We start from the raw sequence: 15,831 nt of genomic DNA, 5'->3' as shown, positions 1-15,831 counted from the left end.
TCTAAATCCATCTTGAACATCTGGAAGTTCACGGTTCACATACTGCTGAAGCCTGGCTTGGAGAATTTTGAGCATTACTTTACTAGCGTGTGAGATGACTGCAATTGTGTGGTAGTTTGAACATTCTTTGGCATTGCCTTTCTTAGGGATTGGAATGAAAACTGACCTTTTCCAGTCCTGTGACCACTGCTGAGTTTTCCAGATTTGCTGGCATATTGAGCACAGCACTTTCACAGCATCATCTTTTAGGGTTTGAAATATCTCAACTGGAATTCCATCACCTCCACTAGCTTTGTTTGTAGTGGTGCTTCCTAAGGCCCACTTGACTTCACATTCCAGGGCATCTGGCTCTAGGTGAGGGATCACACCATCATGATTTTTTGGGTCATGAAGATCTTTTTTGTACAGTTCTTCTGTGTATTCTTGCCATCTCTTCTTACTATCTTCTGCCTCCCCTAAGTCCAAACCATTTCTGTCCTTTATTGAGCCCATCTTTGCATGAAATGTTCCCTTGGTATCTCTGATTTTCTTGAAGAGATCTCTAGTCTTTCCCATTCTATTGTTTTCCTCTATTTCTTTGCACTGATCACTGAGGAGGGCTTTCTTATCTCTCCTTGCTATTCTTTGGACTAGCATCTGCTTTCAAATGGGTGTATCTTTCCTTTTCTCCTTTGCTTTTCACTTCTCTTCTTTTCACAGCTATTTGTAAGGCCTCCTCAGACAGCTATTTTGCTTTTTTGCATTTCTTTTTCTTGGGGATGGTCTTAATCCCTGTCTCCTGTACAATGTCACAAACCTCCATCCATAGTTCTTGGCACTCTGTCTATCAGATCTAGTCCCTTAAATCTATTTCTCACTTCCACTGTATAATCGTTAGGGATTTGATTTAGGTCATAATTGAATGGTGTAGTGGGTTTCCCTACTTTCTTCAATTTAAGTCTGAATTTGGCAATAAGGAGTTCATGATCTGAGCCACAGTCAGCTCCTGGTCTTGTTTTTGCTGACTGTATAGAGCTTTTCCATCTTTGGCTGGAAAGAATATAATCAATCTGATTTCAGTGTTGACCATCTGGTGATGTCCATGTGTAGAGTCTTCTCTTGTGTTGTTGGAACATGTGTCAGCATAAGTCTGATGTACATGATCTCAAACACTGGATTGTATGTCCTCCACTGATACCAGAGACAATAAGAATCTGTAATGGAATAAGTATTTAGAAGGAGCTTCCCTGGTGACTCATGGTAAAAAATCCACCTGCCAATGCAGGAGTCACAGGAGACTCCGGTTCAATCCCTGGGTTGAGAATCGCCTGGAGGAGGAAATGGCAAGACACTCCAGTATTTTTGCCTGGGAGATCCCATAACAGAGGAGACTGGCAGGCTATAGTCCGTGGGGTCAAAAAGAGTTGGATGAGACTTAGCAACTAAACAACAACAACAAAGCATTTAGAAGCAATTATTTTTGAGAATTGAATTTTCAGGATAAAGTTATCATTCAAACGTATATGAATATATGCATGCATAATTTCCCTGGTGGCTCAAACAGTAAAGGATCTGCCTGTAATGCAGGAGACCTGGGTTTGTTTCCTGGGTTGGGAAGATCCCCTGAAGAAGGGAACAGCTTACCTGCTCCAGTATTCTTGCCTGGAGAATTCCATGGACAGAGGAGCCAGGCAGGCTACAGTCCATGGGGTTGCAACAAGTCAGACAGGGCTGAGCGACTTTCACTTTCACTTTCACTTTTTCAGTCACTCCGTCATGTCTGACTCTTTGTAGCCCCATGGACCATAGCTCATCAGGCTTCTTTGTCCATAGGATTTTACAGGCAAGAATATTGGCCTGGGTTGCCATTTCCTCCTCCAGGGGATCTTCCTGACCAAGGGATCTAACCCGAGTCTCCTGCTTCTGCCTAGCTGGCAGGCGGATTCTTTAACCACTGAGGCACCCTGGAAGCCCTAAGAATATATGTTGTTGTTCAGTCACCAAGTTGTGTCCAACTCTTTGTGACCCCATGGACTACAGCACGTCAGGCTTCTGTGTCCCTCACCATGTCCCGGAGTTTGCCCAAGTTTATGTCCATTCAATCATCTCATCCTCTGATACCCTCTTCTCCTTCTGTCCTTAATCTTTCCCAATCTCAAGAGTCTTTTCCAGTGAGTCAGCTCTTCACATCAGGTGGCCAAAGTATTGGAACTTCAGCTTTAGTATCAGTCCTTCCAGTGAATATTCAGAACTGATTTCCTTTGGGTTTGACTGGTTTGATCTATTTGCAGTCCACGGGACTCTCAAGAATCTTCTCCAGCACCACAGTTCAAAAGCATCAATTCTTTGGCACTCAGCCTTCTTTATAGTCCAGCTCTCATGGATATATACATTCATACATACACACATATATATGTATATACATGAAGTATGTATGCTCATTCATACTGCTACTTTAATAATATATACTGCTCATATACTCATAATGTTCTTATGTATTGAAATTTTAATAATATAGGATATAGAGGAAAAGGTTAGGTAGATAGATTGGTTGCTTTATTGAATTCATACCATCCAAGTGGATTCTAGTCACCACTGTATCATTTAATTATTTCAAACACATTTACAGGTATACATTGTATCTCAGGTGCTGTGCTGGCCACCTGTGACCCAAAGATGATGATAAGGATGTTCCTGCCAACAAGGAGCTAGCGGTCCACAGGGGTAGGTAAACTGCTTGTTTTTTCTTATTTTGATTATTATCTGTTTTTAAAGCAGAATACAGAGCACTCAGTATGTAAGAAATATGTTGCATAGAAATTTTGCAAGCATTTGAAACAATTTTTTTGGAGTGGATGAGCTAATGCTAAAGAAAGTTGCAATTTGGAGATTATTGTTCATGTAGCCAAATCAAATAATTAATGTTCACTCTTTGGTAGATTCTATAATAATAGGATAGATTAAAAAGAAGCAAATGACTCTAGAAAAAACCAAAGCAGAGATTTGTGTGTGTTACCTACTCATGGTAGTAAATGATGCCAAATGAATCACAAGTAGTACGAGGTACATTGCCTTTTTGCACTTAGAACCTTGACTACTCTGTTTTTCTCTTGGTTACTTTAGTGCTAATTGTTATCTTTCATCTTCTCCTTCATTGATTTCTCCGACTGAACAAAGTGTATATTGGGATTAAAAATAGGACTCCTTATTTAGTTAACATTGATGTTTGGCAAATATACATTTTATTTAAGTAATTTTATTTGTTATAGTTTTAATAGTCTATGCTTACAATAAGCCATGAAGTTTGCTGGGAGTAGTTCTGAAAAACTAAATACAGTAATTAGTAATTAGTACTAAATCTAAATAAGAAATATTATATTCTAATGATACTTTATATATTTCATAAGGTTACTGCAGAGGAATGGCATTAGAAAATAAAATAATAAATTTAAGTGAACTTGATGCCCAGTAGTTCATACTGATGCCTCACAATCCTAACAACAATATATTTGGGTGTATTTAATAAATATATTAATACTCTATTTAGATTAAATATTGTAAGTGCTGAGAGTACAGTTGTGATCATCTAAAAATGTAAGCAAACCAGAAAAGAACATGTCCTTTTTCTTAGCAATATCATTTTAATTTTTAAAAGCATTTAATTTCATAAACCATATCTATCATCTTTAGATAGATAAATGCTGTGGCAATTTTTTGAATGAACCTCTTGGTTCCCTAAAGAAATTATGGATACACTATAAATTTATAAATGAAAGGCCATTTATCAGAGTTATAAATATGAGTGGTTCCTGTGCTGATGCCCATGCAAACTTTAAGTGGTTTAATATCTATCAGCTTTTGTGTATACTTAGTTCGGTGAAAGAATATAGATATTGTCACACTCGCATGGTGTCATAACGTTGGCAAAGTAGTGAGAATGACGTGCAGTGTTTTTTGAATAGCATGGCATTTTCTTGAATTACTGCTGGCAAGAGAACATAAATCAACCTTAATAATGGATATGCCAAAGATGTTTATTAATCTATTCATTTTATCTAAAATACTCACTCTTGGCATTTATAGAGCCAGTTCAAAGGAAGTGGTAAACCCCAGCTAAACCCCAGCAGTTACTTTGAGGGGCTCCATAATTATGTCAGCTAAGTTTGGTTGAAATGGAGATCAAAATGCATGAAAATCTTTTCCTCCTCATCTATGCTATAGATATTTGCTTAAATGTATTTTCTTGTATGTGTGTAATCAGAATTTTGATTTGTTCCATCATTGATGAAACTTCCTACATGGCTCTCTACTTGAACCTTCAGTTTTTAAAATCTTGTTCCCCTTGTTCCCTCACTGTCTGTGTGTCTCTGTCTGTCTCTCTCAGTCTGTCTGTCTCTCTCTGGTCTCTCTCTTTTTTCTCTCCCTGTCTCTATCTCCTGAGAAGTAATCTTGCACTGTGCAAACTTTGACTGAAAAAGGACTGGAAAACTGACCGAATTCCTGTGTACCAGAATTAGAACTAGTATATGGCACATATATGGTATATGACAATAGTTAGGTATATGACAATAGGTGTTTGACAGGTAGGATGAACAGAATGAAGAAGACAGAGCGGGGAATTTACCTTAGGTTGAAAAGGTCAGAAAAGGCCAGTAACATTTAAGTTGAAGAAGTCAGCTATGCTGATATGTGGAGTGAGATGGTATGAATGTGCATGTGTGTGTGTTATTTATTAAAGTATAGAAAATCTATTTATAAATATGTTACCACACTTTCATAGTTAAAAAATAAATTATTGTGTTTCCTAAAGAAATGAAAGAAAATATAGGCACAGAACTAACTTCTGGATTAAAATACTGTAAACAAGACTCATGTTTTCTCTATCTCTGACCTTCCACTAGTGTAGCCCCAGTCTCTGGCTTCATTTGGTAGCAGGATGGTGGCAGCAGCATAGCTTCAGCTATAACATCCTCTCAGGCTTCAGATCAAACAGGAAAAAGAGAGACTTTTTCCCAGAAGACCTATCAAAATCTGTTTGTACTAATTTGCATTGGTTAGATCACACAGTCATCCTGTGCATCTCTGTTGGGCTTCCCTGGTGGCTCAGGGGTAAAGAATCTGCCTGTCAATGGGGATCTTCCCAATCTGATCCCTGGATTGGGAAGATTCCCTGGAGAAGGAAATGACAACCACTCCAGTATTCTTGTTGGGAGAATCCCATGGACAGAGGAGCCTGCTGGGTTACAGTCCATGGGATTACAGAGTCAGAAACGACTTAGCCTCTAAACAACATCATCATCTCTCTTGGAGGAGGAGATACAGTCAGCTTCATCATTTTCCGTGAATTAGCCATTAAGGTTGAATTACAGAGGAAAATGGGGTCCTGTTCACAGAAAGAGGGTGCATGGATGCTAGGTAGTCAAAAAGAATGATTGGCTGTAGGAAAAATCACAATGATGTGTATATTTTACATATAATTCATATAATTACATGAAATTTTACATATAATTCCCAAAACCTATAGATTTAATAGCAATATATAGACTCCAGGTTAAGATATTCTGAAAGTGACATTGAATCAATACCTTTTAGAACCAAAGTGAAGTCGCTCAATCGTGTCCGACTCTTAGCGACCCTGTGGACTACAGCCCATCAGGCCCTCCATCCATGGGATTTGCCAGGCAAGAGTACTGGAGTGGGGTGTCATTGCCTTCTCTGTTTAGAACCAAAATATCCCTCAAAACCCAACATTGATATCCATAGTCGTATAGGAAAATTTGTTGTTTCTGGCATTTCCTGAATAAAGGAACAAAATTTAATTTTGTGTATACTCAATTCAGTTCAGTCGCTCAGTTGTGTCCAACTCTTTGCAACCCCGTGAATTGCAGCATGCCAGGCCTCCCTGTCCATCACCAACTCCTGGAGTTCACCCAAACTCATGTCCATCGAGTCAGTGATGCCATCCAGCCATCTCATCCTCTGTCGTCTCCTTCTCTTCCTGCCCCCAGTCCCTCCCAGCGTCAGAGTCTTTTCCAATGAGTCAACTCTTCGCATGAGGTGGCCAAAGTATTGGAGTTTCAGCTTTAGCATCATTCCTTCCAAAGAACACCCAGGACTGATCTCCTTTAGAATGGACTGGTTGGATCTCCTTGCAGTCCAAGGGTCTCTCAAGAGTCTTCTCCAACACCACAGTTCAAAAGCATCAATTCTTCGGTGCTCAGCTTTCTTCACAGTCCAACTCTCACATCCATACATGACCACTGGAAAAACCATAGCCTTGACTAGACGGACCTTTGTTGACAAAGTAATGTCTCTGATTTTGAATATGCTATCTAGGTTGGTCATAACTTTCCTTCCAAGGAGTTAGCGTCTTTTAATTTCATGGCTGCAATCACCATCTGCAGTGATTTTGGAGCCCTCAAAAATAAAGTCTGACACTGTTTCCACTGTTTCCCATCTATTTCCCATGAAGTGATGGACCAGATGCCATGATCTTTGTTTTCTGAATGTTGAGCTTTAAGCCAACTTTTTCACTCTCCACTTTCACTTTCATCAAGAGGCTTTTTAGTTCCTCTTCACTTTCTGCCATAAGGGTGGTGTCATCTGAATATCTGAGGTTATTGATATTTCTCCCAGCAATCTTGATTCCATCTTGTGCTTCTTCCAGCCCAGCATTTCTCATCCTTAGCTAATTGTTTAAATGATGTTTTCAAGTTAAAAATGGAAAAGAAGTTATATTTTCTTATTAGCTAAAGTGGGAATGTAGTAGATCAGCCTGAAGCTATTTCTTTAGCTATTATTTTGTATAAGGAGAAGAGGAAAAGTCTTTTACTCAAGTTAAGAACTTCCTACTGGCAATGTTAGGTTTCCATTAGAGAAAAAAGAACATTTTCAATGTTGAATCAACAATTTTTATTGTTTTCGGCATCTTTGTTTACATGTATTGTAAATCCTTTCAGTATAGTCAGTTCAGTTGAAAAATGTTAACCAGGTCTATGAAAGTAATTTGTAAAGGAAATTTTTTTTTGATAATTGACCCCAAATCCTTTTGAGTTGCTGATTTCTTTTCTTTCTAGTCATATTTTTTAAAACATCTTGGTGAAGTGTCAGTTATTTCCTTAAAATTTATTTTATTAGAAAAATCTAGAGAGAACAGGTGGAAAATATAGGTAGGTCAATCATAGGACACACTAGTACTTTAAAAATGCTTACGTAATCATTGTCTACTTTTCATTAATATTGGGAAGAAAACAACTTGTTAGAATGCAGAGAACTACAGTGGCAGCCACCCAGATGGGAGACATAATTATGCTTTATTTTTACATAGTTTTCTCAGTGTATTGACAAGAAGAAGGGGTTAGCCTGGGATTTTAAAATTGCTTCACTGAGCACAAGAGTTTTTCTTCTCAAGTGAATCAAAAATAGGAAAGAATTCCGAGATCACCAGATAATTTTAGAGAATAAACATGTTAACTGAAGAAAAGTTCTCTGTCTTCCCTTTTGTCTCTTTACACAAGCAGAACCCTCTGAAGTTTGAACACCCTTCCTCATGAATGGATAAGCTTTTAACTGAAATCTGCTTATGACTGAAGTGAGTTGTCACTGCTCCTTGTTAAGTTGAATACTCTCAGTCGTGAAGAAATGCATTATATTTTCCCCTACCAATTAATACTAGTGAAATACAGCTGTTTGGGAGGGTGCCCAGTTTTCAGAATCTTTCTACAAAGGCCATAGTGTATCTGCCTTTCCAGATTAGCATGTTATTTTTAAAACCTTTCTCCTGGAAACCTCAGTTTACCATCAGTTCTTATTTCAATTCAGAAGCTTGTAGATCAGTTACCACTCTCTCTCTCTCTGTATGGTTTTTGTTTTGCTTTGCTTTCTGGATTACAGCCTATCTACACAGTGTCAATTATCTGTGAACAGGAAACGGCAGGTAGTTCATTCAGTGAAAACTAGTTTATAGATTTTCTGGCTATACATTTGTCTCTGTTTTTCAGATTCAGTTTTCATTTTAATTATAGGGAAATTAGTCATTAATAGATTTGAAGAAATGAAGTTTTTTTCTAAAGAAATAAACATTTTTACATTTAATACAAGTGTTACTCTTCCATTTTGGCTAAAACAAATCAATGGTTATTTTTAAGGTTGTGAGTTAAGGCAGGAATAAAATATAACTCCTGTAATCTTTACAAAAGACGGAAGATAGAGAAGCAAATTTCTGCAAGAGAAATTCAAATTGTGTTTTTCTTATATAATGTCCAATTCAGTTGTGTAGGTATGAGGTTTCAGTTAAGATTAAATACTTTTACAGTTGTGAACAGTCAAAACATTCCATATTATTTATTTGAAGGGCTTTTTAGAGAGAAGGAATGGGTTTTAATTCAAGACCCCAAAGTATAGATATCTGTAGACTGCTTGTCTGAAGGGAATAAGCTAGGGAGTGAACAGAGGGAGAAAAATCTGCATACATATTTGCTTTTCACTTTAGGACTCTTGATTGCTTTCGTCACTGATAGGAATTTTTCTCCAACTAGGAGTGAAAGAGACAAAGCAGGTAATCTACATGCTTTCTCTCAGGTTTTCTCAAAATGCCTGTAGATGAAAACATGTCAGACAACTGGTCAAATAGGGCCTGAAGTGTTCTCTGTTTATTTGTTGTAATTCCATTCTTTACCGAGAAGGAAATAAAAGAAAGCTTGAGGTTGATGACGGACTTGGTTTCTTGCCACGTTTCTAGCTCAGTTCATGGACGGCTCTCTACTTCAGAGAAGGTTAATATTTTCCAGAGATGTTCCATAGGTCTTCTAAATCATACTACAGACACCTGCTCCTTTATATGGGTATGTTATCTGCCTAAGATGAATCAGAGTTGGTTGGATTTTTTTTTCTTTCTTTCTTTTTTTTTTTTTTTTTTTAGTGTGCTTCCTTTCAAAAACCTCATTAATCTCAGTGTGCAGAATTTAGGGGGAAAGTCATGTTTTGCTAGTTGACACTGTTTAATGTAAATGATTTATGATTGTTCCTTATGTATACACAATAGGCACTTTATAAATTGGATTGTTCTAGGAGTAACACGATACATAAATGTTATTGCTATAAATTCTGAAGTTGGCTATATATTTTTGTATCATGTAACCAGCTGACTTATAAATGCTGACTATTCCAACCTGCACTTTCTACTCAATATTGTAAGTGGTGACTTGGGTAAGCCTCGCTGAGATATACACGGAGGCACTCAAACCGTGCAAGATCAGGACACCCTGGCATTTCTCCAGCGTGGCTTATGGCTATCTTCCAGGAGTGATGGCAGAAAAAATAAGGAGTGAGAGGGGAAAGTGAAACTGTATGTAGCAAAAAAAAAAAAAAAAAAGAGGCTAAATTATAACTAATTTTTGCCCAGTAAAATCAAGAAACGAGAGAGAGAAGGGGAAAAAGCAGAGCAAATAGCAGAAAAGAATTAGTAAAACTAAGAAAATTTAGGTAGACATCATTTCACAGGTGAATTTTTCAATATTTAGATAGTATTAGGTAAAGATAAAGGTAAGAATAGAATAGAAACTATTTGCATGTGTATACTTTTGTAATAATATATGTATATGATGTGGTGGTACTAAGTGGTAAAGAACCTGCCTGCCAATGCAGGAGACATAAGAGACATCAATTTGATCCCTGGGTCGGGAAGATCTCCTGGAGGAGGGCATGGCAACCCACTCTAGTATTCTTGCCTGGAGAATCCCATGGACAGAGGAGCCTGGCTGGCTACAGTCCATAGGGTTGCACAAAGTTGGGCATGACTGAAGTGACTTGGCACAATAGAATTAATAGTATTTAATTACATTTTTTGCATTTATGTGAGGAATGGAGTTTTGCAAATCATCTGGTTTTACTGGTGGAGCAGGACATTTTATTATGTGTATAATGCTGTTATATTAATAGCCCTTATTTTTTCACCTTGATAACTTGCTGTGATTTTCTGAGATCCTAAAGAATTTGAAAAATGTCTCAGAATAATTGGTCATATTAGGTCCAACTAATTGCTAAATACCAAAGTCATCTAAAATGCTGAGTTAGAAGGAAAGAGTAACTCATATAACTGACCAGCCAGATTCACGGCAATTTTCTGCTACTCCTGGTTATTAACGCTACCTGATCACACAGTTCTGGCATCAGAGCTGATTTGAATTGTTCTATGCCCTCGTTTGTGTAAAGAAGAACTGGGCTGTGAAGAATTCTATTGTGTTGATAATGTCCATTCTGACAGTGATTTTATAGTCCATTTCATAGGCTGTTTTGGCTGATTCCCTTTCCACATGCCCTCATAAGTATTAATGTCTACACGATTGATCTGGTTACCCGTAAAGTCAGTCCAAATCAGCCTGTTACAGTAGCTGAAAATATTGATACAAGAGCAGTAATTTTAAAACCTAGAGGTTCCTCTCCTGCCCAAAAGGACTCAGTCTCATCAGGCAATCCCCAAGTGAAAGATTTTGAGACTTGAAACCACTGTGTACGTGTGGGTGTGTGTGACTTGTAATAACAAACATGATTTATTTAGTTGTTACGGAGAAGGAAATGTTCTAATATGTTTCTCTCTAATCTCTGTAATATACTTTGAATTATCATACTTTCTGGAGCTATCCTGGTGCATGCATGGAAAGAATATACGTATGCACGTATCTCTATATTTGTAGGCACTATAGTCAAAACAACTTATTTGCCTAGCTGGCTTAGCTGCAAAGCTGACTTACCCTTACCCACCCACTAGCAAACTCCCTGGGGAAATAGGGCAGAAAGGTCAGATAGAAGCAGTAAAGCCAATGATCTTTTACCAAAAAAAGTTCTTTTAAGAAGTTCTTGGTGCCACCGTTCACCTTCTGGAAGGGAGATCACTTCATCCCCTGCCCATCCCTACGTCATCAGCGGTAGTCTTGGACTCATTGTAGAAGAAAGCCTGTGTCTGCCGTGCTGCTGCAATATACTCAGGTAAGCCAGATTGAAACCCCAAAGAGACTGCTGTACAGACTAGCCGAGGGGATGATGCTATTGCTGATAGAAGGCTTTATAAACCTCAGTTAACTTATCCTGTAGACTTTCACCACCAATGAAAAGTCTGCATTTTCTTACAAGAGCTTAAATTTAAATGCAAGCTTTTCTGATTTAAATATGCACACACAGATGTAAAAATCAGAAAAACTCCATTACTTTTTATAAGTTACAGAATGTTATAATAACTATCATTTACTGAGGACTTTTCATTTTGCCAGATTTTGTTCTTGATCTTTGCATGTAGTATCTAATTTAAGCTTCCTAAGTACCTCGTGAAGTAGGTACTCGCATACTCATTTTTCAGCTGAGGAAATTGAGAGAAATTGAGTAACTTACTATGACTCAACAGCTTGTAAGAGGTGGCGCCAATTTTTAAACCCCATGGCTTAACCCATGCCATAGGTTAACCCCAGCCATGGAGTAACCCCATGCCATGGGTTAACCCCAGCCATGGAGTAACCCCATGGCTGAAGCACATACTCTCCTAGGTTTATTTGTAGGCAGTATGCAGTGCTTTGTGCATGAGACGAATGCAAGGTGACCATCATTATTAGGAAATAAAATTTGAGTGCATGGTCACTATGTATCTCTCTCAGACACTGTTGTGACCCATAGCAAACCTTATTTGAGACAGCTGCTCAAACCGAGGATAATACTTTATGGTCATAGAAGAGAGAGGAATGTATTGATTAATATGAGGATCTGCCCCAAAGACCTTGCTTTCACTGTTACTGCCGTAAACGGAGAGCTAATGAACCATAGATGTTAGCATGTCATCAGTGTCTTGCAGTTTTGTCATCCTGGGTAGCCACCATCAAGAAGGACAAAGTGCCCTCTATGAATATGTATTTAGTACTAGATATGGCAATTTATTCTTTTGAAGAGCACTTTATCATTTTGGTTTTGATAAATAGGCAAGCAATAATCAGTAGTTAGGAGTTTCAGGCTAAAATGGATGCCATTATTAATGATTTAACAACTTTTCCTGTGAATTCCATGTGTCCCCGGACTGGATCATGATACCCAGCGCTACATATATTCAGCTTTTAGCAAAGCTCTTGTACTATGCCTTTGGTTGTCAGAAGGATGCTAGTTACTAATTTCCAAAGTCTGAATATGTAAAATAAAGTCATTGTACAAAAAACCTAGGAGACTGCATAGGTTAGAACATTTGTTTAAACTAATATAGAATTAGCTTTTTCAGTTCCAGCTCCCTCTTTCCTATCTATATTTGCCTTGCTAATAAGACCTTACTTATTCCTGTTCAGTTACTTTATGTCATAATACTTGTTCGTTTTGGATTTTTTTCTTTATGATTTGAGTAGACCTTCCTACTTACATAGAGAGCTTCTATGATGATAATAAAACATAAAGGCTGTTCAGTAAATAAGGATGATGACAATAGGAAAATTTAACCCAAACTGGCAAAATAGCACAAAATTCTATTACATTTTGAAATCTGGTCTTTACAGATATTTTTCTCTGCCTGAAACATGCGTGCCAATTCTATTTATATAAGGGAATAGTGACATCCTGTGTGTGCTAGACTAATTGCCTCTGTAATTAACCTATTTCAGAAGGAAGTTACCTAGAAATAAAATGTCATTGAGCATTGAAAGAAACTATTTTATTTTAAAGCAAACCTCTAACTTTACCAAAAGATGTGGACAAAACAAAAAGAATCTTTCTCCTCTTATTTATTCAATATCCTCTGTCTTCTCTTTTTTCTCTTCCTTCTTTTTCTTGTCCCTGCAATTCTACTAGTTCTATTTTTCACTCTCCTACTTTTGTTTTTCATATTATATGATATAAAGATCTAGTGTTATTATGAGTAAATATTTTTAAAATAAAATTGAGGAAAGATGTAAGTGTGGTAAAAAGAGATAGTCCTTTTGTTTCAATGCCTTTCAGATGTCTTTTTTGGTCAAGGGTAGGATATGCATAGAATCATTTTGGTGTTTTAGAGATTGAGGACAAAAATTTTAGCCTTTTTTTAATCCCTTGATCAAATATATGAATTAAATTTAGAAAAGGGTTTTGGAGTATGGCAAAAACGGAATTTCTTTTGACTCTTAAAACCAGAAGAAATTACTGGCAGGCAATATATTATAATAGAAAGAGTGCAATTTTGGGGATCAGAATTATTCATATCTCATCCCAGATGTATGGTTAAGGAAGAACAAGAAGAGTAATTTTCCCCAAAGTACTCTTTCTAACATTTTAAAGGGTAATATATTAATATGTTGCCAAGACATTTGAGAAAACAGTGGGAGAAGACAAGACAAGAGGCACATAGGAGAAATTAGTCCAAAAATCCTATTGCATATGTCCTAATTTACCCATGAAACCCGTGCAAGACCCAGTTCTCAGAGCTTTGCCCCCACCAGTCTCATGCATAATTTGCCACCTTATAATCGCAATGGCATTTTTGAATCAGACATTTAAGACTTTATCATGAGATAGCAAATGCTATAATTTGTATATTTTTTCAAGCCAGGTAACTAAGTTTGAATTTTGCATGTGATGCTAACTCGAAAGTGCTAAGTTATGACCACTACTGAGAAGAATTTTCTTGTGAAATATTTGTGAATTTTAAGCCAAAATAAACACAATCACTGCATTATATAACGAGTGCTGAGCAAAGAATATAAATGATTTGTTGGAGTTTCAGAGCAGGGTGGACTTGGATTCCTCAACTTTCAGAGTAATCTTTCAGTGCCTCAATTTCTTTATCTGTGATGTGGGGATAAAATTTCTCTTTTATAAGGTAATTGTGGGGCTTTAGTGAAGAAATATTCATGTAGCACCATGTGTTTTGCTTATAAATAAATGCTTAATGAATAGTAGCTAATATTTCAGATAACTTTTGATAAAGCAAAATGATTTGGATACCAAATAGTTTATTGTAAAATAATTTAATCTCATCTGGTGAAGCTATTCTGCAAGTGGATTTTCTGAGTAACTTATCTTTACATTTTTATAATCTTTACTATAGTAACCTTTCACTTCTATGGATAATTTATACTAGCAATAACTAGATTACAATTCTTGGAAGATGGTGCAAGGCTATTTTTGAAAGTATTATTTCTTGGGAAAAATATGAAGCGAAGAGGAGAAAGAAACGCTGCAGAGAGATTTACTCACCTCTGTGATTAATCCTGTAATCACTGAAGGTGGTCATATTGCAAAAGAGGGGCCTTGTAAGTAAAAGGAGGCCTGTTAGCTCTGCAAAAATTGTCATTTGGTCATGGTTGTTTTGGCAGTTGTGCTAATTATATATGGTATCTATGATCACTGGAGTGTCCAGCAACTTTACACACGTCTTCTGTCGTATTGGTGATCTTCAATAAGATAGGGAATTAATATCAATCAGAAATTCAGAAAATCTTCCTTAGAAGATTCAGATTCATTCACTATTTATTATCACAGGATGACTCACTTACCCATTCAACAGATATTCATTGGGAACACATTACTTGCAGCTTACTGGGTTCTTGAAAATACATTCATGAACAGACTAGACAAAGCACAAGGCCTCACAGATTTTATGGCCTAACAGACAACATACATAACGACAACAGCAACAAAAAGACAAGGAATTACAGTAAAATGTGTAAGTCTTGTAGAGGAAATGTTTTGATCTCTTAGGGAGACTGTATTGTGAATTTCTCAGTGTGGGTGGTGGGGGCAGGGCTGCTTTCTTCGTTCTTTGATTTCCATCACATTTTATTTCTAGCTCCACTTGGGAATAGTTTCCACCTGTGTTCTACTTACTTACAAGTGTGGCATCTCTTCTAGACTGCAAGTATCTTAGGAACCAGACAGGAGATGTGGGATTGTCCTCAGCATCTTTCAGAGAATATATACCTGAGCACTGCATAGAGTAGGTACTGGATAAATGCAGTTAAAAGAATGAAGCAAATAAAAAGTCTTAGAGGTTAACTTCTATTATTCTTTTTGTTTCAAATTCTTGAATATTTCACCTTGAAATTTCTTCTTCATGTTAATGGTGATGAAAAAGAGGTAAATAACCAATTGAAAATCTTTTTCTCTCCTTTAATGCCTCCCTCTTAGCTACTATTCTCTCAAAATTTAATCTACAACAGCCACCTCTGGAAGAAGTTAATTATTAATTTGTAAGGTTTTCAAAGTTTGCTGAACAGAAAAATCTAGTTGCCCCATGCAAATAATAATGGCAGAAGCTTCTATTATTTGTGGTCGGGCATGTTTTGGGGATGTCAGAAGCCTGATCAGCCTTCTTTCTATCACTGGACCTGGCAAGAGAATTAGTGTTAAATCAGTGTTAGGTTAATGAGTACCTAGTTTTAAAAAGTTGGAACTCTTGGTTGGTTCTGAGAAAGAAACCTTTAACCAGGTTCAGGATCCATTTGCCCTTGCTTAAGTGAAAGCGCTCTAAAAAATAAAACTGAACCCTGCCAGCTTTTAAAAAGTAGGAAGATAATCAGCCCCTTACCGAGATCCAACCCAGAGCTTAGGAAAATTCACTATTAAAAATGATAAAGGAAAGGATTTCGGCGAAAAGACGGAAGCTCTTGCATATTCTTCTGGAAGGAAGGGAGCTTCACTGAGATTGAGAGACCTACAAGCTGGGGTGTAATTTAGTAAGCTGACAGGAGGAGTGAAGTATCTCCTCAATATCTGTGTTTGGCAGGAGAGATGAATGCATACATCAGGAAACAATGTTTAAGTGTTTTATTTCCTTATTTCAGCCTGTCAAACTGTCAGTATAGTTAATGGCCACCAAGAGAGAAGGAGAGAGAGAGAGGGAGGAGGAGGAACAGA

General features: G+C 37.2%; 1 protein-coding gene across 9 annotated transcripts in view; it reads left to right on the top strand.

Annotated features, from left to right (window-relative positions):
- The window catches only part of SOX5 (SRY (sex determining region Y)-box 5), a 1,168,670-nt gene that overhangs the window by 213,781 nt on the left and 939,058 nt on the right, over positions 1–15,831 (top strand). For 6 of the 9 annotated variants that reach the window (XM_010855969.1, XM_010855975.1, XM_010855968.1 and 3 more), the window contains exon 3: positions 2,627–2,703. The exons of 1 other annotated variant lie outside the window; for it this stretch is intronic. The gene's annotated coding sequence lies outside the window, so the exon portion shown is untranslated. Of the gene's footprint in view, positions 1–2,608; positions 2,704–9,794; positions 10,966–15,831 lie in introns of those variants that run through there. 2 more of the 9 variants (XM_010855976.1, XM_010855978.1) reach the window with 2 other exon arrangements.

Source organism: Bison bison, unplaced genomic scaffold (assembly GCF_000754665.1).
Source record: "Bison bison bison isolate TAMUID 2011002044 unplaced genomic scaffold, Bison_UMD1.0 scf7180017864370, whole genome shotgun sequence".
Lineage (NCBI taxonomy): Eukaryota > Metazoa > Chordata > Mammalia > Artiodactyla > Bovidae > Bison > Bison bison.
This window is presented reverse-complemented; position numbering and strand designations above follow the sequence as displayed.